This window comes from Plectrocnemia conspersa, unplaced genomic scaffold, assembly GCF_051122295.1.
Source record: "Plectrocnemia conspersa isolate PC_06_02 unplaced genomic scaffold, ASM5112229v1 ptg000002l, whole genome shotgun sequence".
NCBI classification, from domain to species: Eukaryota; Metazoa; Arthropoda; class Insecta; order Trichoptera; family Polycentropodidae; genus Plectrocnemia; species Plectrocnemia conspersa.
Genome location: NW_028277166.1, coordinates 15,392,441 through 15,416,537, shown reverse-complemented (window position 1 = coordinate 15,416,537; position 24,097 = coordinate 15,392,441). Strand labels below are relative to the sequence as shown.

General features: G+C 29.9%; 1 protein-coding gene across 4 annotated transcripts in view; it reads left to right on the top strand.

Annotated features, from left to right (window-relative positions):
- Positions 1-24,097, top strand: part of LOC148237832 (uncharacterized) — a 444,404-nt gene that overhangs the window by 39,167 nt on the left and 381,140 nt on the right. For 2 of the 4 annotated variants that reach the window (XM_088205821.1, XM_088205819.1), the window contains exons 1-2: positions 16,823-17,029; positions 19,065-19,238. The exons of the other annotated variants lie outside the window; for them this stretch is intronic. The gene's annotated coding sequence lies outside the window, so the exon portion shown is untranslated. Of the gene's footprint in view, positions 1-16,822; positions 17,030-19,064; positions 19,239-24,097 lie in introns of those variants that run through there. 4 annotated transcript variants of the gene reach the window in all.

Here is a 24,097-nt window from a genome sequence, read left to right as displayed (position 1 = left end):
TATCGGCCGGCCATAAATCAACAGAGTCGAAGTGTTTCCGATAGATTTCCGGATAAGTGCTTAGCAATTTTACTTCCTTACCCTGGCGATGGTATCTGGCCGTGTTGTTGGCAGCGCATAAGCGGCTGATGCTACTTTGTTATCAGTGATGTGCGAAATCCGCGAGCCGAATAAGTTCGCCATGTGGAAGAAGATCCATACGTCAAACTTGTGAAATGACAACGGTGACAAACTGCTATGCATATTTCACATAGACCGAAATTGAATTTGGGAACGTGGCCGTTGAACCGCGTGAAAATAGTGAGGTCGGTTGTTGCATGATACATTACAGCCGCATACATATGTATGTACATTTTTCTAGTAAACTTGAAGGGTTTTTATCCTTAAAAAAAATTCCATTCTTATGTCCTTATCATCTGAGCCACTTTCAGTAAAGTGACACTTTTAATGACTCTAGGATGTTGATGGGCTGGTGTAAGATCATTATTATATTTTATTTCTTGTAGTTGACATACTGATCTTGAAACCCAGTCCACTCAAGTAATGAAGTATATAATCGATTTCTTAATCACAGAAAAACATATAAAATGAATTAATTTTTTAAGTACTAATAAAGTTGTTATTTAGCTTTACTCAAAAAATATGTTTTGAAAATTTCTTAACAAAAAGTCTTGATTTCTCATTTTTCGAAAAATTCGCTGATTTCTCTAAAATTTAAAAAATACAGTTATTAGACATAGTAAAAACGTAAATGAACATTTCATAAAAAAAATTGTCAATGTGTCTCATTTTCCTTGTTTCATCGATGATTGATCCAACAACAGTTGGATCAATCGTCGTAATTAATAACTAGTTTTTATTAAAATAGTTTTTGCAGATTTTTTTGACTAAAGAATAATGGTTCAGAATTAATCTTCTAAAATTTATTGATTTGGTAGAATAAGTAAAAGTACAAATTTCACATTAAACCAAACACAGAATCGATATAAGTTTCAAAATCAGGTTTTTGATAAAATTGTTTTCAATTATACTAATAATTTATTTTTAGCTAACCTTTCTCTTTATTATTGATCAGTCAAGAGGGCTTAAATATGATTATTATTTCAAAATTTGATAGGTATCCGGTGACTATTTTTATCTTAAAAGTCGATACTGACAACAAACAAGACTACCCCTAACTATATATAACTTATGTTTATATACATTGAAATTTTTTGCAACAATAAATGATTTTTTTTCAATTAAAAAATTAAAGTGAAATTAGTTATTTCACTTTTGTGGGGAAAATCTTGTTATACAATGTTATCGTTGGCATTAGCGTAAATTATGTGTTTTTTTTAATGAAAACTCATAAACGTGTATTATACAGTCTTAAGATTATGTAATATATATTTGTAATAATGGAGATGAGTTTAAGCGTAAAGTTGCTTAGTAGAGAGCGAACACAAGAGCGTCTATTTACCACTACAATCCATAGTGGAGTGAATATGGATTAGTATTCCTTTTCAAGTGTATAATAATTTCAGTTAAGTGGTTCTGAATACCCTAATACAGTAAGAGAGAACCTATTCGACAAATACGTCGCAAATATGTCTGATTAAATTATTACAATTTTAATTGAGAAATATGGGATGTTTTGTAAAAAACAATATTTCAATATAGAGCAAATAATTCCGATAGATTCAAATGACATACATATGTAATTATTAAACGCCAACAATTATAAGCTAAGCAAATTTATAGTCAATACATAATATAAAGATATCAGCAATCTAGTTTTATGGCGTATAAAAAAATTGCACCGTTGCAAAGAAAAGTTGGCACATGCCAGAAATAGCAACTTTTATTGCCGTCATTTTATATATAATAAAGCTATTAAACTGTTATGTGTTGTGCTATAAATATAGTTTCATTATACTTTATGAAGTGTCTGCAATTTTTTAAAATAATAAATGATTTATTTAAAAAATAATATTTAAGAGAGCACCTTTATTGATTTTGATATACTATGTCCTAGGATGGAATTTTAATAAAAATATACGTACGTCTAAACACCCGTGCCATGTCAAGTTAGCTTATATATATATATATATTTATATGTATTTCTTCTATAGAATCGTACATAACTTTTACGTATCTTTTAAAAAATTATATTTTTTATGATATTAAATATTTTAATCTAAAAGATATTCGCTTAAATATTATTATTTTTTTAAAACTGATATTAAAGATAACTATTCCATAATGTAGCTATATATATATTTAAACTTATTAACATTTAAAACTAACTAAATTTTATATTTCCTTTGCTAGCTAGTTAGTATAATATCTTGTACTATTTAAATTTTTTTTTTAATAAATTAATTTAAAATAAGTTATAAGAATATAAAGCTGAAAAATAATAGTTATTTAGAGCTTGTGGAATTATTTAGCTTTCTATTTCTTCAAGATATGATTACTTTTTGTATACCACTCAACACAGACTTTTTTTATATATATATAGGTTAATTTTTTTAGAAAATTATATAAATAAATATTTTTTTTAGATGAAAGCTTAAAATGATATTATATTTTGTATTTTTAGTGTTGTTGCATTTATAGTTTTCAGGATGTTGTATTATAGATTATATACATTCTCGAAATAGTATTGTATTTAACATGTGTAAAACACTAATTAAATTAGTACCTACTAATCAATGAGCCATATTAAGGTTAAATGGAACTCAAATATTTGTACATTATTAGATATACCAAAATTAAAATTCATTATAAATTACGTTGCCTGCTATTAGAATTTACTATTCGCTAATAGACATTAATGTTCCAGTGACATTTTTTTAACCCTATAAAAACCATTACTCAAGATCATTAATATAGCCATAACTTTATTTCTAACTCATTATTAAAAAGGCCACTTACAGTATACTCTCTATTATTCGGACTAATACTTAGGAGAAGGGCACTGATGATCCGACCTTTCAATTTTTATTTGATTAAAAAATATGTAGAATAAATTTATAATATAGGTGTGATTTTTGTATTATTAATGAAATCTGTAATTCTCATTTGCTTTTAAAAATCTCTCAAAAATTTTCGAATATCAATACGAATTTTTCTACGAATATTTATATCGTTATATTCAAATCCCCTTTGGTCGGTACAATCCAGTATATAACAGAAGACATTGTCGTCTTGTGATTAATGTAGTTGTTAGTATATCCTTAACTTATATTCTCACTATCACTCCCTTCATCTTCTGTTTAAGTGATAATAGAAAAGATATCTACATCATTGAAGCATTGAAAACCATTCGAAACGCAATCAAACCATTCTTCAATGTTTTTCCGTTTGACATTTTCCAAGCATTTTAAATTTTCCATTAATCTGCATATCATTTAGATATATCACTTGCCTCAGTCTCTTCAAAATCCAATACATATATTTCTGTGTGTCTAGCAAAATTCCCTTATACTATAGTTTACGTGAAAGTGTTTTACACAGAAATATCTTGTGACGTTTAAGAAAGGATTAAGATTTAGGTTTCGTTATTTGGAGCATGTGTCACTTTTATTGTCAATTAGCGTTCTGTACAATTGTGCGGAACTCCAACTCATTGCTGTTAGGTAGTATTAAGAAAAAAATTTCAAAAAAATTTAATGTGTTTTGTCTATAGGCGTTGGGCTACAATTGCTTGTATTATCTACGTTGCATGTTTTTATGTAAAGCATTTTTTTAAGTCGCTAAGGAATGGGGTTGAGATTGCATCCCTTATACTGAAGCATTGTGGTCAAGATCGCAGCGCTCGAAAATACTCGAAATAATTTATGTGAAATAGGTTCATCCAGTATTTTTTAAATGCTATTAAATATCTTTTTTTAATTAAACAAAAATGTTTATTTTTATTTAAAAATATAAACAATTTTTTTATGACACCTTTAACTTTTTGGTTATTTTTCAAATTCCATTAGTATACAATGTTAGAGGTTTTGATTTAAAAATTCGTGTGAAACCCGTACCTCTTGTCTCCAAGAATTTCCATTTTTTTTATGTGTCTATGCACTGTTGAATTAAACAGGTTTAGATTCTTCGCCAACTAATGAATAGTTGAAATAGAATTTGCTTCCATATCTGCAGCCTGGAGATCATCGTCTATCTTTACTGGTCTCCCACATCCAGAACTATTCTTGATATCGTAAATTCTAATTCGAAATTTTTAAGCTATCTTTTGCTATATACGGTTATTTAACAAATATCCTACCACTTTGCCAATGTTTATAGTGGCTGTAGTTGCCGATTGTTTTCAAAGAAATTCATATAATATAACATGCAATTTTGTATAAATTGCTTACTTGGTAAATGACAATTTTTTTAAATATTGGAATGTGGGGTATAGATAAGCGGCAACACATATAATTAAAAATACGTAATAAGGTATCAATGACCAAACCACGAATAAAACTAAAATAAAAAAAAGGCATTTATTGGGTAATATGGGTTAAAAATGGTCCTAATTAGAATTTCAAAGTGGATCATTTTCCGATCTTAAAATTTTTAGATCGCAGGCTACAATGCTAAAACTGTTGGATGGTCTTAATATGAAAGTTAAATAAGGTCATCAACGAGTTTATTTAGCTAATTTACATAGTTTGGTGGGAAATAGTGTCATATTTTTTTAATAAAATAAAGTAATAGTATGTAGGAGAACATTGACACAAGAAATACGTTGATGTATATTGTATACATATATAGATATTAGTTACATGTATGTTATTTAAATTTTAATATACATAATTCTGAACATCGAACTTGAAATTATATTCACCATAAAATTAAAAGAGAATCAGTGAACTTTTGATAGAGTATCTAAACATGAATTTTAAAAGACTCCAAATGGGCCTTTTGAATTGCAAATATGAAAAGTGGTGTTTATATGTACCATGCACATATGTATATAATTTTTTTACAAATTGTATCGGATCAATAAATAAATAAATCAGCGCGCTTTCTACTACGTTTTCAATAAAATGCTTTCCATTTATTAAACATGTATAGAGGAGAGCATATTTATCATAGCCGGATCGATTTCGTCGCAATATTGAATATTTACCGTATAGTATATGTGATTTATGAGGAAACCTTGTACATGTATTAAAATATTGGATCTAGCAGAAATTATGCATTAATACACGCATTATTATGCTCCATGTACGAGACGACGTGTCTGGAAAGAGATATTTTGTTATTATGATTCAAGCGAAAAATCGATATACGCACGTGGGTGCGTAAGGCGGAAAAACGAATTCCATGAACAATGTGGCATTACATTATGGCAATATATATTAAAAATGACATGTTTTTCATGAAGCGTAACTTTAAACGCAAATCGCTAAAGTCAATGTTTCGCGAATTTACTTAATAATAATATAATATTTATATTTAAGCTGAAATTTAAAATATGAGATAATACGCTAAACTAACAAAGGATTATTTTTGATTTAACATAATTTTTAGCAAAATTAAAGTAGGAATCTTTAATATTATTATTCCAAGAAAATGTAAATAGAAAAAGCATTTTGTTGTATTATATTCAAAACCAATTTCTTATATTTCAAAAGCTCTATTGATAACAGCTATAATTCTTTGAAGATAATATCAAGTAAAGACTTATGGAATTTTGTCTTTACTACATCTAAAAATATTTTCGCAATGTAGCCTTTAATTATAGTTTGTAATTTTTTTGATTTTTTTTGCAAATTTCTCAGAATCTCTTGACTTATAAAAATAATATAATTTTATTTTATACACTTTTCTTTACATACTTTCTATCATCAAATTTAATTGCCAATAGTCATCCGTTAATGCTGATCCGAAATTGTGATTTTTTGTACGTATGTACATACATATGTACTTCATCTTTAAAAATGTCTTTTCACATAGTGGCTGCCAAATACAAATTTTATTACCCATACTCTTAACCTGATAGACACACATAAAAAATTCTGCTGGTTCTTGGAACTTGCCTTTTAACATGTCATCACCTTGCAGGTTAGTCTCTTTCAGTTAAAAGTAATGTAAAAGTATCTTAATTGTACTATTAAATGATGTTTAAAAATAGATTCTTCATCTGCATCGAGATTGTGAAAACGCTACTAAAAGTGTCGTTTGAGTTTAAAGAACATATCTGCCTCAACTTTTATGGGAAAATAATTTTAATTTATATCTAATTTTTTCCTACCATAGGGAATATATAAAACAGCTTGACATGACTAGTGACTCAATCAACGCTAGTTGTCGTCAAAATTACTAAAGCGCTGTGTCAGTTTTATATATGAGCGCTGTTTTTCATTGTAGTTTCAAGTTTAATTCGTTTTTGTCGTTTCCGTTTTAATTTACAGTTAAAGCTAATTTATAAAGGCATTTAGTATTCGATAAAAGTAGATAAGACGACGGTTTTTTCGTTGAGAAAAATTTCAATCGCTTCTCTTTATAGTAAAGCAAGTCAGGATATTCAGTTTATATTTATAATAAAAAGAGTCATGGAACTGCGACGGTTAAGTTCACTGCTGATATAACTTATTAAATAACATATAAAAAATTTAGATATTTTTTTCCAAACTAGAAACTAAGCTCACAAAGCCCGCACATTTTCTTACTATGATCAGATGTGACACATATTAGTAGATTTCACGTCAGATTGTACATTGTTAACTTTTTTTATAACTTCATTAAAAAAATATTTTCGTCTGTAGTTGTTCCTTGCAAACTATTCATAAAATATAATTATTCATTCACTACAAACATAAGCCTTGCCTTCTTGAATAAACAATGTGAGGCAAAATAATATTTTTCATAGTAACTAACTGTTTACATATGCCTCTAAAACGGTTTATTTACAATTACTATTTTACCTAAATCTTTAACTATACAAAATATTCGTTATTTTGCAAATATTATATGTTATACCTGGGTTTAGCAAAAGCGTTGAGAGGCAAAAAAAATTAGAAATTACTAAGTGGGGCAAATTTATTTTTTCTAAATTATTTGCTTTGCTTTTGAATTGCCTTTTGATGTTACTCACAATGTGCTCAACATCTAACATCTATTTTCACCAAAAGACATGGATTAAAATAAGGATGCAACAATCATACATGACTTTATTAATTCAGCATTATTAAATGGTTTATTTTATTACTTAATAAATAAACTGACTTTAGTTATAGTCCTATTTTATTTTCGCAAAAAAAAATGCGCTGTGATTAAAAAATCTAAAACTTTTCTAATCGTTGATTTTATGCAGGTTGTGAATATCGTGTAGTATGCTCATTCTGGTAATGATGACGTATAGTGTGTTATTTTAGTATAGACATATTATCACACAATAAATATAATTATTTTTCATCTATTCCGATTACAAAATAATTTATACTCCATTCTGCTTTAAAAGCATAACATTTGAAGTCCACTGGTCTATTATTTTCTCGCTTTGACAAGACAAATATCAACGGATAATGTAATGAGAATAAAATACCGCAAAAAGCGCAGTGGAATGCGAAGCAATAGGAGCACCTCATACAAGCATATCTCGGAACTCATCAGCTTTACAGCTGGCAGTTTCTTTAGTGCATACTTTAAAATTTTAGAGTTTAATAATGTAAACTCTATTCCTAATTCGAAGGTCGGATTAAAATAGGCAACGAGCCTGATTCGGTCCGCCGTCCGAAGTTTGCCGACCACTGCTATACGAAAAAAAGAATATATACAACTTAAGTAACGTGTGTCAATTTTATCATTGATGAAATATTAATTTTGTATGTTTCAATTTTACGAAATGTTTAACTCAGCGATGTTATTTTTAGGTTTTAAACCATATTGCTCTAATAGATGCAGCAGTTAATTACTGTTGTACAAATTTAAACTAATTTAGATAACCCTATTTTTAAGGCGATTATATTTCGTGTTAATATAAAAAATATGTATATTCAGTTTTATTTTATTATAATGATAATATTGTGTTTATATACGAGCATTTGCGTTGTTAAGTAAATATGCTTTTGTAAATAAGTAGAAAAAAATTAAAAACGTTATCAAGTCTAGACAATAATGTAAACGATTTTTTTCCGCTGAAATAAGAAAAACTTAATAAATTACTATCTTTAAAATATTACGCTTTTATTAAACGTCCAAGTTACTATTGATGATAAAATTAATATTTAAAATAATGTCGTGATATTTTATATTTTGTACGTATATATGAAATTTAACGATCTTAATCCGAAAAACGTTTACAGTTCAAAAGCAGTTTCAAGGACTACAAATACACGATGTATCAGTAGTTAGTACTTTATTGTCCGGCGCTTAATACATTTGTTCGACCGTTTCGTCCATACAAGTCTGACGTTTTAAGTGGCTCATTCGAACATTGTTTAGGAAACAATAAATCGAGCCTAGAAAGGAGAGAAGAGCGAAAAAAACTATATATAATGGTCGTTTTAGGGTATAAAGTGTGCAGCGAGGTTAATCTAATGCAGCGTTTCCCAAAAGTTAGCTCGAGGTTTGCTACCTGTCCTCAAGGAAAATACAATTTAAAAAATATTATAATATGATAAAATATTAATAATCTTGTTAATATGTAAGCCGTTCTATCCTAATATTGGACCTGATTCTTTATGAGTATAAACAAATATTTATAATGTCGAACATATGAAGTGTTTGATAACTGATTCTGATCTAAATGCATTTTTGTATTAAAAAATATTTTAAAATTACCTTTCTTAATAAAACATCTGCAATGAAAATTTAACGCATCGATAGTGAAATCGTAAATAATTTTCAATACTCAGAGGACACAACTATTCTATTAGAAAGTGGCAAAGAGTTTTAAGCTACAATATTAGGAATGCTTTAAAGACTTTATAAGAACTAATCTTCAAAACGTATTACAGATAATTAATACGTCTCAATTAGGTCCAAAGCCTAAACACATGTATGCAAAAATAATACAATTTAGGTCGTAAAAAATCTTTAAAAAATATTCTTCTTTTTTTTAACTGAAAAACGTTTGGGAAACGTTAATTTAATGTGTTGGCTTCGAAGATGTGTACGTTTCTTTTGTGGTCCAGACGAGAAGGGGTGATTATTGATTAGGTGTGCCAAAGAGGCAGGCAGGTGCTGGGGATAACTGGCATTGTTGAGATAACTAATGGATTACGATGAGTTCAATAGCAAACAAAGTTATGATACTAGGGGCTTCGGGGCTAAGCGCCCGACGGGCAGACGTGGGATTCAATCAATGTTTAACTTGGAATCACGATCAAAACTGTGTCTGTGTTTGCGTATGTATGTGTGTGTGCGAACGTGATTCGATTCAGTAGCAAAATTACTGGATTAGAGTGCTTCTAATTTGGCACGCGGTTTGATTTCAACCCTGCCTGAGGAGGTGGCCGTGAATAATGTGCGTGAAGATTGTAGATATGCAAGAACTAAGGAAAATACCGGAAACGAGCTTTAATTTACAATAGAATGTATTCATTTTATCAATATTTTACACCGAAATGAAAATTGCACTTATCTATTGATTTGGGGACAAATATTTTTATTAATAAATGTGTTATGACATAATACAATAAAATAATATAATGTAGGTTAAGGTTTTTATAATTAGATCACTTGACTCTGCGATAGTATAACTCATGAAGTATTGTTGATAAAATAAAAGCAATAGTGTTTTTCAACGTATTTTTAATTTTTCAGACTTTTAAAATTAACTGGTTTTAGGAAATTTACAAAATTTAAATTTATAAAAACCTTTTTTGGACCACAGCCTCCTTGATCGGATTAGTAGGTTTCTATTATTGCACTTCTGAAAAGTATTATTTTGACATTTAAAAAAAAAGACGAATTTAATGATACTCATTACATAAATAGTAGTACCAAATAAGAAAATGTTCATTTTCTAAAACGTTTACTAACGTTCGTCCAATTTTTGTGGAACTATGATTTACAAATAAAGCATTGTATCATAGATTTCATTGCCCCAAGAAACATATTATGAAAAAACATCACTCTTGAAGTTTCAGTTTAAAGCATTTTTTTTAATTTTTTGCAAAATAATATTTTTTTTTATATTATTGCTAATATAGTTACACATTACCATACTCACATTTGTTTTAGTTTTACTTATTATTGAACTATTAGTACCATAAACATTGAAATGTACATAGTTTACAGGCTAAGGAGAGACTGAAACGAAAGGGGAATGATACTTTTTAAATATTTTAAAATAAATAATGCTTGCCATAAGTGGTTCAATGATGTCAACCTTTCCCCACCATTGCTAAATAGCAATAATATTTCAAAAGTAATTAATTTAAGCGGAAAAATATTTGTTTATTTAAAATAGCAGCTTAACAAACACTAATATAAATCTAACTAATTCAAAATATTTTATAATTTAGAAAAATATTTTAACTAATCCATTTTTGATTTATATTCAATACACGTAAAATATATAGTATTATTGTTTTTTTCTATAAATATACAATGGCTTATAGTTTTATAATTATTATATGTAAATTGGAAATATAAGTTTGGGTATCTAAACGCAAAATCACTAATTATAACTGAACATTGTCTTTCATAATTTGTAATGTATAGCGTTATTGCAAACATTGAAGCAAACGTTTTAATCAAGACCTGGAAAATGAGGGTGTAATTTTCAAATCCCGAATAGCTAAACAAAGAAACCGCAGTATCAATCAATGTCATGTCAAAGTTATAATTATTAAAATATTCATCTTTAACCGCGTATACAGTTTTATTATTATCGCTTACTATCAGTATATACCTCACGTGTGAAGATTTTATTATTGTAATAATAATAAAAAGTTTTTTGTAATGTTAAAAATTATTGCATACATCTATAACATGATCAAGTAATTTATTTACTTCGGCGCGTAAATAAAAAAGTTTTCAGAAAGGGAAAGAATAATCTATAGGATATAAGAGCGCTTATCCCATAGCTTTCCCCTCTTCGGGTTTATCCCCCAGAGTGACTAATTAAGTAGGCGTCAAATGGTTTATAAAACTTTGTCGAATGATCGATATTTTATTTTTAAGGCACAAAAGCTTTTTTTGGCTAATTTGAGATTGAAATAATTAAAATTTAAGAAATATTACATTTATCTATAATTAAATGAGCTTCGGTAACAATAGCATTTTTAACGATCCAAATCGTTAGCAATTAACGCTGGCAAAGTCAAAGTTAACATTAAATACAAATATTTGTAATTTAACGAAAATTTTTCTAAGAAACTTGAAAGCTTGTAAAAAATGTGCAGAAATAGTGTCACAAGTAAAATGTTATAATGCTAATGAGCGCTTCTCATATTTGCATTTATGCGAAACTACCACGAGATTTGCTGTATTCTGCCATATTCGCGGTTGTACATAACATTAATTTTATATGCGCCATGTTTGCGTTCATACTAATTGTGAGTTCGAATTGTGCGAGATGTAATTCAATTATTAATGTATAATTTCTAATACATTTCGGATGCGACTCAATGGGTTGACAGAATTAAGTAATCATATCAGAGTTATATTGATTTTATATATATACATATATATATGTGTGAGATTTTATGTTGATGATAGATATTATTCATGAATCATTTCAACACATTATTAAATACAATCAAACATTGTTAATTAGTAGTAAATGTATACATATATGAAAGTTATTATTTTTAACGTAAAAAAATGTGGCTTAGAAACCTTACTACAAATTACTTAAAACTTTTTGGGTTTTGAGGCCAAATGGGTATTATTTTGCAGCCATTTGCAGATTATCACTAGTGTCCCAAACTATATTCTGCGGAACACTGTTGCTCCACGAAAAATAGTTTAAGAAGCCCTAGTCTAGCTTATCTGATTTTATTTTATTTGTAAAATATACATAGTTTAGTTATGCTTATTTTTTTATTAATGCTCACTTTAAGCCGAGCATTAAGAAAATTAAGAATCCGTAAAAAATTTTTGATACAGATAAACGTTTAAATTTTATATATTTAAACATAATTACAGTGTTAATATATATAGTACATAAATACTATATAAATATAAACATAAATATTATATCTTGAGCGACTTACCGTTGACAAGTATAATTATCTGTATCCGGGTGATCACTACTGTGATACAGCTTTGAAACAGCCAGGAGTCGCTCGCCGATTGCTTCTGTACACACGAGTCAAGTATATCAAAATCAGTAATAATAAATAAATGTTTTCAATGAGCTTTTATTACTTATGTATTAAAAAAATCTATTTTAATTTAAATTCATATACCATAGTAAATTATTCGTAATTATAATAATATGATTAACACTGGACACGATAGAAATGAAAAAAAAAACTAAGGTTCATATGGGATTCGAACTCAGGTCCATCAAGTTAATAGTCAGAGACCTATATCACTCGTATATCGTGTTTGTTACTTTCTTTTAAACACTTCATCTAAAGACTTCCTCTCAAATATTTGGTTTGAGAGCTCATCATAAACTTATTCATACTTCAAGAGCCATTCAACTTGGACTGCAACCAAAAAGAGCAAAGATCGCAGAAGCCAACGCTTATGTCTTTGCACCTACTGGCACAGTTCGACGTCCGGAATTCAGATTTTAACCCACTTTGGATATATATTTCTTAATTGTTGCACAACATATTAAATAGCACTAGATTAACAAACTTTGTATGAATAAAATAAGCCCCTTGACCCGAAGGTCCGGATACTACCAATGTTAAGATCGTTGAACATTTAAAAGTCGATCGATTTGAATTTAGGCTTATTCAAAATATTTTTTTTATGTTTTGAAGTTTGTCATGGCTGAAAAACATTTTTTTATATAAGCATTTGGTTTAAAACACAATTATTTCCACGATTGATTTTACAATATTGAAATATAGAGAGGATCATCAATATACTTTAGAAATATTTTTATACGATTCAAAATTGTTCTTATATTATTAGAGTGACTAGTAAAATTTCTTTTCTTCACATAACAATCGTTCATACACTATTTTTTTTAAACTATACTTTTTTATTCTGCAAAAATTATAGTTAACAGAGTGCTACCAGGCCAAATAAATCCCCACACAAATGAAAATAATTATGGAAAATATAATTACCTTTGCTATATTAATCAACCAAAATTGAATATTGTGGTTTTCACCAAAAACAAGCATTATATGTTTCATATTTTGTGAGTTCCATGGTAGTGTGAGTAATACACATACACTTAAAATAAATTGGAAGGCTTGGAAGTCTTCACTTTAATAATATTTAAACATTTCTCAATCCGTTCAATGTTTAGCGCTATTCTACACTTTAATTGAAAATTAAAAATAACTTACCACGCCCCTTGAGTTTGCCGACCACTGTTTTGTATATACAAATATGATAACCCTGTTTATATCACACGCATATGCTGGCGATATGATTTAACTCCTTTTATTTGTAGTACGCACAGGTACGGTCGCACACACGATAACAATCCCTTTGCGCGTATTGCGCTGCAATAAAGCCTCCCAATTCGTATTTCAAAGGGTAGCTACCCCCGGCAGTCAATTTATATTTTTTAATTAAAGCCTCCGCGAGCGTAAATTGGATCCACGATGATCAAGTGGCCCGGTCGCTTATCAGCCCATAATGAAATTTTAAACGTGATCTAAATGAATGGATACCGTAGCGAGGGGCATTTGACCACTGTTCTGGAATAACTAATTCCTGTGACGATTTTTTTCCCATACAGGGAAATCCGAAAGCTTTCAATCAGGATTTGTCAAAATGTCGGCACGGAAACCGCACAGATCTATTGTTGATTGGGATTTTTACCTCCCGCGTATTTCAAAGAGGTATTGGATTCGTTGAAAATATGACACTAGAAAATTTCAATGGAAAATTTTCAGATATCACGTACTGATCACATTGCGGTAGTTAACAATTCGTTACATGTTTGTGTATATTTGTCGTAGCTATTCAATTGAGGTTTATATAAATATATATTGAATGTGAAAAGCCATTTATATTTCATTTTTTATAAAACATTTTTATATTGCCTTTCGGCTAACTTAAATCTCGTTTTTTCAATAGTCGAAAGAAGTTTTTGTCTTGTTTGAAATATGAATTTTTTTAAATAACAACAGCTGAAAACGAAAGCTCGAAATTTCTTTACGTTCTTTAATCAATCGAAGAACATAGACCCGTTTTGGTTTTTTGATTATTCGTGTCCATTAAAACAAATCATCAACCAATTGAAATTTGTTTTCTTCAACAATCGTCCAGTTTTCTATTAATCAATAATATAATGATATTTACAAAAAAATACTCTATTATTATATATATATATATAATAATAGAGTATTTTTATTCTCTATTATTATATATATATATATATATATATATATATATATATATATATATATATATATATATATATAATTAATAACCCCGGGTGACGGCAGGCGTCCCTCAGGGCTCGGTACTGGGGCCTTCACTCTGGAACGCCATGTACGACGAGCTGCTGCGCTTGGAGATGCCCGACGGCGTCGAGCTGGTCGCGTTTGCCGACGACGTCGCGGTTGTCGCAACAGCCAAGCGCCCGACGCAGCTACAGCAGGTTGTAGAAGAGGTGCTGCAGGCGATCCAGAGCTGGATGGACCGAGTTGGGCTCACACTCGCGGCGGAGAAAACAGAAGCTGTATTCTTTACGCGGAGGCGCAGGTTACAACCGCCCAGGATAGCGATCGACGGCTTCGAAGTGCCTTTCAGGAGAGAAATCCGCTATCTGGGTGTACAGATAGACGACAAGCTGCGCTTCGTCAGGCACGCCGAGGCGGCAGCGGCGAAGGCGGCGCGCGTAGCGGAGGACCTCGCCAGGCTGATGCCGAACGTCGGAGGGCCGAGGCAAAACCGGCGACGACTCTACAACGAGGTCGTACACTCGGTCCTCTTATACAGCGCCCCGATCTGGGCACAGGCCATGATCGTAAAGAAGGCTAGACTCAGCCTCGCGAGGGTACAGAGAAGAAGCCTGCTGCGTGTAGCCTCCGCGTACAGAACAGTGTCTGAGGATGCCATATTAGCCCTGTGCGGCATTCCGCCGTTAGACCTACTCGCCTTAGAAAGACAGGCGGTCTATAACGGGCAGAGCAAAGAAGTTGCCAGAAAGGCGACAACTATAGAGTGGCAGCGGAGATGGAACGAGTCCACCAAAGGCAGATGGACGCACAGACTCGTCGCCGACCTGTCCGCTTGGAAGGAAAGGACCCACGGTGGCGAGCTGTCGTACCGTCTCACTCAAGTAATGACCGGGCACGGCTGCTTCGGCCATTATCTTAGAAGAATCGGCAAGACAGCGAGCGCCGCGTGCCTCCACTGCGACACCGCTGAAGACGACGACGCAGAGCACACCGTCTTCAAGTGCACAGCGTGGACGGAAAACAGAGCGGCGCTGGAGAGGGTCATAGGAAGGCCTGCAACAGCAGACACTATGGCCCAATCCATGCTGGAGAGCCGAAGAAATTGGGAAGCATGGACGGATTACGCGTCCGATGTTATAAAACATAAGGAAGAAGCTGAAAGACAGCTCAAGACAGCGGACCTAACGGGACAGAGTCTCTAAACTGGACGAGCCGAAGTGCAATATCGGAAGATAGTACCGGCCGTCCAGGAGAGGGCTGGGGAGAGGATTTAGCCGGTAAGTCGCTTTCGAATCCGGCACAATCACTAGCAATCTGGACGCTGGAGAAGTCTTTAGAAGATTTCCTCTCCTCACAAAAATATATATATATATATATATATATATATATATATATATATATATATATATATATATATATATATATATATATATATATATATAATCATATACTATATTGTATATATTTGTTTATTTTTATTCGAGAAGTGAAAACAAGAAGTTTTATTTTTCATCAAGAAATCTATTTATATCCATGTACATCTCCATGTGAAATTTTTGTTTTCTGCAGCCAAATAATATAAAAGGGTGGTAGTTGGATACTTTATTTTTGACATATTGCCACTTGCTAATAGAGCAGATTACGAACGGCCGTTAGGATTGTAATCCCGAATGCATGTATAATTCTGTCTTAAGGCATCTGTGATAGATAATCGAATCTTTCTGATTTCGGCGGCTACTTTATGATTTAATCTGCATAAGATTTTCTAACGGTGGTGTTTCACTTTTAACAAAGAAATCTTATTTAAACCCTGTCTTTGTATAGCACACGCCAAAACGCTGATTTAGCAGCATACTATTTAGATTATTACTGCTGTAAATTTGCCTTAAACCCTTTTTGATCGTTTTTAGACCTGTCTATTTATTTCCACCATTAGGAGATCCAATTGTAAATGAAAAAGCGATTCAATTGATGAACCCGACACTTAAATAATTTAAAGCAGATCAGGATCTCGGGATCCTGTAGCCCACTTTATCATCATTTATGTATGCGAAATTAAGAAACAGTGCTTAGACTTTTTTACACCCAGTTAATTACACGGTGGAGTGAATATTGACCCTGAACATTTTTGCCACCGCCGGAAAAGTTGACGAACCGGTTAATCCGCTGCCAGTTAATCGACAGCAGCAGTCTTAACCTAATTACGGAGCGGCGCGACACCCGACATCGGTTCGGTTCATTTCCGGCCACGGGCCATTTGCGGCACGGGTGTCCGAAGGAAGAAACAGGGTGACCATGAGATGGGAGGGTGTTGGGGCGGTGACGTCAGTGGGTAGAGGTGGGCTAGTTGCCGGTGGGCCGCTGCCGCTGGCGGACGTGCGCCGTATATAGCTGGAGAAAGCTTTCGAAGTACGGTTCGGTTACGAGTGTGTTAAACTTTTCTAAGAGCTTTCGCGAATTTGTATGTTGGAGAACGGGCGTTTAATATATTAAAAAAAGTTATAATAACTCAGTGATTGGAGTAATAAAAAATAATAATTGGGAATATAAAGGTTTGCCTAAATAAATCGCATCTCATTAAATTAATTGTTTGTTGTTAATTTTATTTTTTATAACACTGGTGTATTAGCGGTGAATAACTACGTGTAAAATGAAGAAAGTTGTTTAGTTTTCGTAAAAAAATATTTTTTTTGGTAAAAATTATTACATTTTAATTCATATTATTTGAATAAAAAATATTTCTAAATTGAGTACATTACAAGATAAAAAATATAAGTTAAGTAGTTTGTCGTATATTAATACATTGAAATATATTTTTTAATTTCACTAAAAATTAACATAAAATATTTCGTTTATATACCGTATATTTAATTGTAAATAAAGTTTCTGTAAGTATTTAACAGATTTATATATTATAATATTATTTCATACATTCTTATCAAAAGTGGTCTTTGTATGTTAAAAAATATTTACCTTGTTAGAAATTTTGTGTTTTATACCTACTTATGATTTATTGCTACCAAGCAATTAACCATCTTATTGATAATTATAAGAAAAGTATAGATATTTTGATTATTATACATATTTATAAAACAATGATTTAAAACCCACATTAAAATTATTTTAGGTACTTTATTTTTAATATTAAATATCATATGCTAAAAATAAAAATAAACTTTCGTATGAGATTAATGTTTTGAAATCAGACAATATTAAAATTTTCTTTGACGACTTTTTTCATAAGAAAAATTATATTAAACACAGATAAGTAAAAACATTAGTTATTATCTTGATACTTAAATTGAGTAAAGTGTAATATTCGTGTATTTGAAATGCTCAGGTTAAAATCAAATGTCTATAAATTATAGTAAAATAAAATATATTTCGGTATATTGTTTCAAGACTTTTCATTATATTTATTATTTGTATGTATAAAATAATATGTAAAAGATATACATATATCTGTTGATTAATAACGTATACAGGTTATTTAAATTTAAATATTTTGTAGCAAGTAACAATTTTATTATATTCTTCTATATATTATTTTATAATAATAATCTAATTACAAGCGTGACATTTGCGGGTAAGATTGAATTATAGCTTTTATTATATGCCTATTGCTTAAATTGAGTGCAAATGCGATTTTGGAAATGTGGTTTAACCACAAATGGAATTAGAATATATTAGAGTTATACTTTGTCGGTAGCAATGGTGAAAATTGTTATAGATTTCTATTTATGGTAGATAAATTATAGTAAATTTCCAAGTTCGGTTTTCGGCAAATTAAACGTATATGAAATATATAATTTATAACGCATTATAACATACTTTTACTAATTGTATAATTAATAATATAAATAATTACCATATTTTAGTGATTGCTATTTTTAACCTAATCACATTATGAAACAAAAAACGGAATCCTACCATATACGTGTGTGATGTGAATAAAAAGTTCAAGACGATTCCAATTTACAAACTTTAGATGTCAGAAGCAATCTTGAAATATTTTCCGTATTAATTTTTGATTTACTATTATTATCATAGCTATAAATGATTCTTAACACGTTAAATGAGATGTAGTATTACATAATAAGACCACCTATTTGATATTGCACGCTCAATAGGATCGTTACTGTTTAATATAAGATTAAAGGATGATCTAGTTTCATTTCAAATAATACATGAATTGAATTACTTACAGAAACGACTCAATATAAGAAAACCTTGTAATGCAGTTAGTAATTTAGTCAAAATGAGGGACATCCCATTTTCCGCGTGCTGAATACCAATCGAAAGGATCAGACATTTCTATCCTCACTAAAAAAGGAATAATATTCGGTATTCTTTTTTTCTTTACCTTCCTCCTCTTCTCGCCGGGTCATGACTCTTCTTTTCCTGCCGTTACTATACAAATATTACGACTCCATCTCCAAATCTCCTGCGGTCTTCCCCTCTCACGCGCCTCGTACCGATATATTTAGCTCCACTGTGCTTCTTATATCCTATACTACTTTCTTTGAATTTTTTTCTTTTGGATAGTAAATACGTATTTGACCGCCCATACTCGTGTTGTTATTACAGAAGGTGTTATTAAATATTGTTGTGATACATAAACGAGAAGTTATTAACAATAACCGCCGACACAATGTGTTGTCGCGAGCAGTACTAGTGTTGAACGAACGGGTGTGCAAGTTTATTTATAGTGATAAGATGAACTAAACGCCCGGAAGGTGAGGAGTTTTAGGACTTTTTGCTGTGAGTACAACTTTATTATAAAATTTATGTATTGTATGTGCTATATCGATTTACTTTGGCAAACGTTGAGGGCAAATTAATGTGCTTGATGAAAACTGTGATAATTTAAATTAATATTTGAATTAAGGTATAATTTATCAAGTCAATATATGTATATGTTTAATCAATTTATTTTTTTAATCATCAAATTATTTACGTAATCTTGTTGAGAAAAATATTTTCTCAGATGTTATTTTGCATGAATTCTACTCTTGAATTGGATTACATGATTCTGATTATTTATTTATAAATTTAAATGGAATTCGACATACATTTCGTAAATTTCAACGAAAATATTTGTGTGATATATTTCGATTACTCGTATTTTACCATATTATCTTAGTTATGAATTTATTTATGATATTGCATCCGTTGAAAAATCATCAAGAAGATCATAAAAGCAATATTAATCAACCCAAGGTTTTTTATATTAAATTATATACCCTAAAAAAATATGACTTATTTTTAAAATACCTTTTAAACTTAAAAAAATATCTTTTCTTGAATATTAATTTAAATTTTAACTAATTTATAAAAAAATATTACCTTAAACGCAGAAATACAATATTGTTGTATTTTATAAAATAAAATAAATAAATTTTATATTGATCTTATTTATAATTTTTACATATTCAAACAACAAAAAATAAGTAGAAAGTGTTTCATTTTACTAGCTACTGTTCTAACTTGAGGCGTCATGTACTGATTTTAATGTTTCCTTTATAAATTTGTAAATAAATGTGTAATGCCTTATTCCATCAATGTGCTTTGCACATAAAACAAATAATGAATAATAAAAAAGTTCATTGAACAATCAATTCTGATAAAAATGATCAATAACTTATTTTTAGCCATCACTGCTACTTCAGAAATTCGTATATTATGCACAAGATTAATTTTGTAAGAAATACGAGAAAAATTATAAAATTTGCAGTTGTTTCCCGTTGCTTTTTACTTCATATTTATATGTAACTTCTACGTAATATTTATTTTTATTTTATATTTTGCTATTCTAATAATTGTTACTTATGTTTTTACTAGTATTTTTGCTGTTTCAATCTTATTAATAATTATAATTTAACATTTCTAACTTTAACTCAACCGCATACATATGTCATAATTATGTAAATTGATAAAATAAATAAAAACGCGTTATAACCCTATTATTTATTGGTTTATTGTCGTAATTAGTTTTTAATTAGTGACCATTGTGATATTTCAATTGGAAATATTTTTAATGTTTTTCTATGTGAGCAAATTTCACTTTGTAATGGACGCTATTTATTTTTTATAATTACATTACAATAAAATAGGATTCACATAAAAATATATGTATAATAAATAAAATAGTATATTTCAAACAAATTTAATAAATAGGTGCCTAAATATAATTTAAAGTTAAAGCTTAATTTTTTGAGAAATTTGATCAATGTAAAAATTTAATTTTTTTTTATTATTTTATAAAAATATAAAGAAAAACGGTGAGAAAAATCTTAGCCTGGCCTTGGAATAGTCTTTAACTTACAGTCTATGACTGTATTTTATATTTAATATCTGTCCACGGGACCACTCATGGGTTATATATATAATATTGTAAAAATATAATATTTTGAATGATTACTAATAGTTATTTACTTTATGTTGAAAATATGAATATAAAATAATTCGTCTTATATTTGATTGAATATAATATTAGGTTATCCTGAAATAAATATCGTTTTTTTTGATAAAGCAAAAATATCACTTTTGAATGCTTATTTTTATTTTAATAATTAAAAAGACTACTTTATTTTATAAATATGACCTTTTTCCATCATAGGGTATATTCTTTAAGTTTATTAATTGTTGAAAGCTCTTTTTCACATCGTCTGCGCTTAGATTTTTTTCATCTAAGAAGTGTCGCATCGATCAAAATAAATGATACCGGGAAGGAGCAAGGTTTGGACAATCACAATTCTACCATACAAAAAAATAAATATTTTTTACAGTGAGCTCGGGTCTATGAGGTTGATTTTCCTCTTTGACTTTTGAATAACCACTGTCTTCTATGACGAGTACATTCTTCTATGTACAACACTCATTTTTCATCTCCGGTTAGAAAATGATCGAGAAAAGCTCTGATGATATTAAGTAGCGCCGAATTGTTTTCTTTGATTTGTTCGTTTGGAACCGATAAACAATGTCTCCAAGCATTCGTAATCTTCTTTATGTATCTATAGACCGTTAAATCAAATAGGTTTAGCTTATAGGCCAGCTGGTGCATAGTTTGAGAAGGATTTGCTTCTATTTCTGCAGCCAGGACATCATCGTTTATTGTTTTTGATCTTCCACGTCCAGGACTATTCCCGATATATTAATTTTCCGTTCAAATTTTTATTAACCTTTCTTTATATTTATGGATATATAGTGAATCCCTTATAGCTACAATAATGTTTTTATTTTCCGTAGTTGCTAATTTTTATTAAATAAATTTGTATAAAATATGCTTTTGTATTAGTTGTTCACTTTGTAAAATTTTTGTCATCGTAAATTTTGTTGCCCAATTTTCTTTTTAAATAATAAAATCTGAAGTCCGGATTGCACTACATATAAAGTAATATAAAGGGGCAAGGTAAAACTGACTGTTAAAACTACATTTATTTCCGAATCACCTAATATATTTACATTTATAAACAAACCTTACACTATTAATAAGATACTATGTTATCTGGCTATTTCAATATAGAATAATATGTAATTCATTTAATAAATAATTTTTAATACTTTGTGCCATTTTACTTCGTTGATTGGCTAGGACTGCTGATATTGGTAAATAATAAAGTCTTTATACATCTCTTCTTCTCACTATATTTTCTATTTGTGGTAAATGATCATGATTATTTCGGTAACTTGTGTATATAAGCAACCTTGAATATCTGCTAAAAAAGTATATGTTACGCATTTTACAGTTAGTTACGTTATTTATCTAAATGTGTGTTTTATGTTGTGTTCTCTATAAATATACGCGGATACGAATGTACACATTTTGTTGCGGTACAAGTGTAAAATTTGCGATTTGTTACAGGGTGCAACACGGTTTAATTGCATTATGCAATTCGGTAAATCTCGTCGAGTATCATGCATGTGACAATGTTTGACTGTTTACCAATACGTAAAATGCATATGTGGTTATTGTGTTTGATGTACAGTTAAAATATTTCATTTATTGTCCAGCAATGATTAAATACTGGAAAATATATTTTAATCACAAATTAATGAAATGGCATTTCCACGAAATAATTTCAATTTGCCCATGCACTTATAAATATTAATGATACATTCAAACACTATCAATAAATAAAGGTATAATAAAACAATATTTTAATAATAAAATTAAACAACAAATTTTAAATCAGCATTCGATTAAAAACTTGTGCAACATATACATATGTATTTACATATTTAAGAAAAAAATATCCTGCTGTCTTTAGGTATGAATATCTGAGAAATATTCTTTGAAACCATTTTGATAGTATGAAATATTTGATTTAATATGCTGAGCATGTGTCTTATTAAATTTGAAGTGTTAATGTAATTCGCATTTTACATCACAAACACAAGCAGGTCTTATTAGACACATCGAATATTGAATAATATAATATAATTTAGCAAAATGTTTATTATTATGTTGTTTAAAGTCATCATTTAATAACAAAAAAATGTCAAAATATATGCTTATTCGTCGTTATATTTTATCTTATTCGCTCGTAATAATGCAACTATAATAATCATATTAAAAAAAATTAGCTTTCGTGCGTTCTGACTTCTCTCGCGTTTACGTTAGCAGTTATTTTGAACCATCTAAGACTTTACCATAAACAGTGTTTTTTAATAAATATTTTGTACGAATTATAAAGTTAATAACTGAGGTGGTGAACACAGATTGTATATATATTTATTCCTGTATTATTTATTAGTATACCAACGAACAAATTAATGGCCAATCGCAGAATCGGCAGTAGCTTCCTTTTTGCAATGGGTTCGTTCGGGTGGAGGTTAAAGTTAAAGACAAATTCAAGGAGTTGTGTAGGTAGTTCGATGTTTGAAATCAGAGAGATAGTGTTATTAGTTAGAAAGATTAGAAGTAGCGTCGACTCCAAAGCATGAATCGTCCATTGACTTGGACGTATTAACTCTTCAACTCAAAAGTCTTACTCTGAAGACAGTAAGTGCGAATGTCAACTGATTCAATTAGTCGGTTGACAGAAAAATTAAACACTCGTCGATTGGTCGAGTATTGCGTTTACTTATTAAAATAGGAATTTTGGGTTTCAAAACCGTAGGGGTGACTTTGCAGCCAAATATACGCTGGAAAAACTGTGTGTATCAGTTTATCTTATGAACTAATATAAATAATAACATATATAGAGAAATGTAGATGCCTCTTTCAGGCGGTTAAGTTAAAATAGCAGGTCTTGGAAATCGGATAGTCTTCGCTGGAGTTTCGAATTGATTTATTGTGCTCCTGTAATTATGCTGGATGATTTGCTGAAGTTGAATTTCTCACCGCGTCTCCGCATCTTCCTTGTTTGTGATCAAGTGTCATATATTTTATAATAATGGTTTGAGACAGCTCTGACAAATTTCAAATGGGAATTTTTTGAGGGCTAATTGCATCGTTTCTTGCACACACCCATGAAATGTGTTTACGTCTTAAATAAAAACGGTCCGAATGTCACTCTGATTAATGTTAACCAAAAAGGATAGAATTATAATATAATTGTGCGCAGGGTAGAGTCTAACTAGTATAATAACCAAAGAATAAGCTAACATCCATTTAA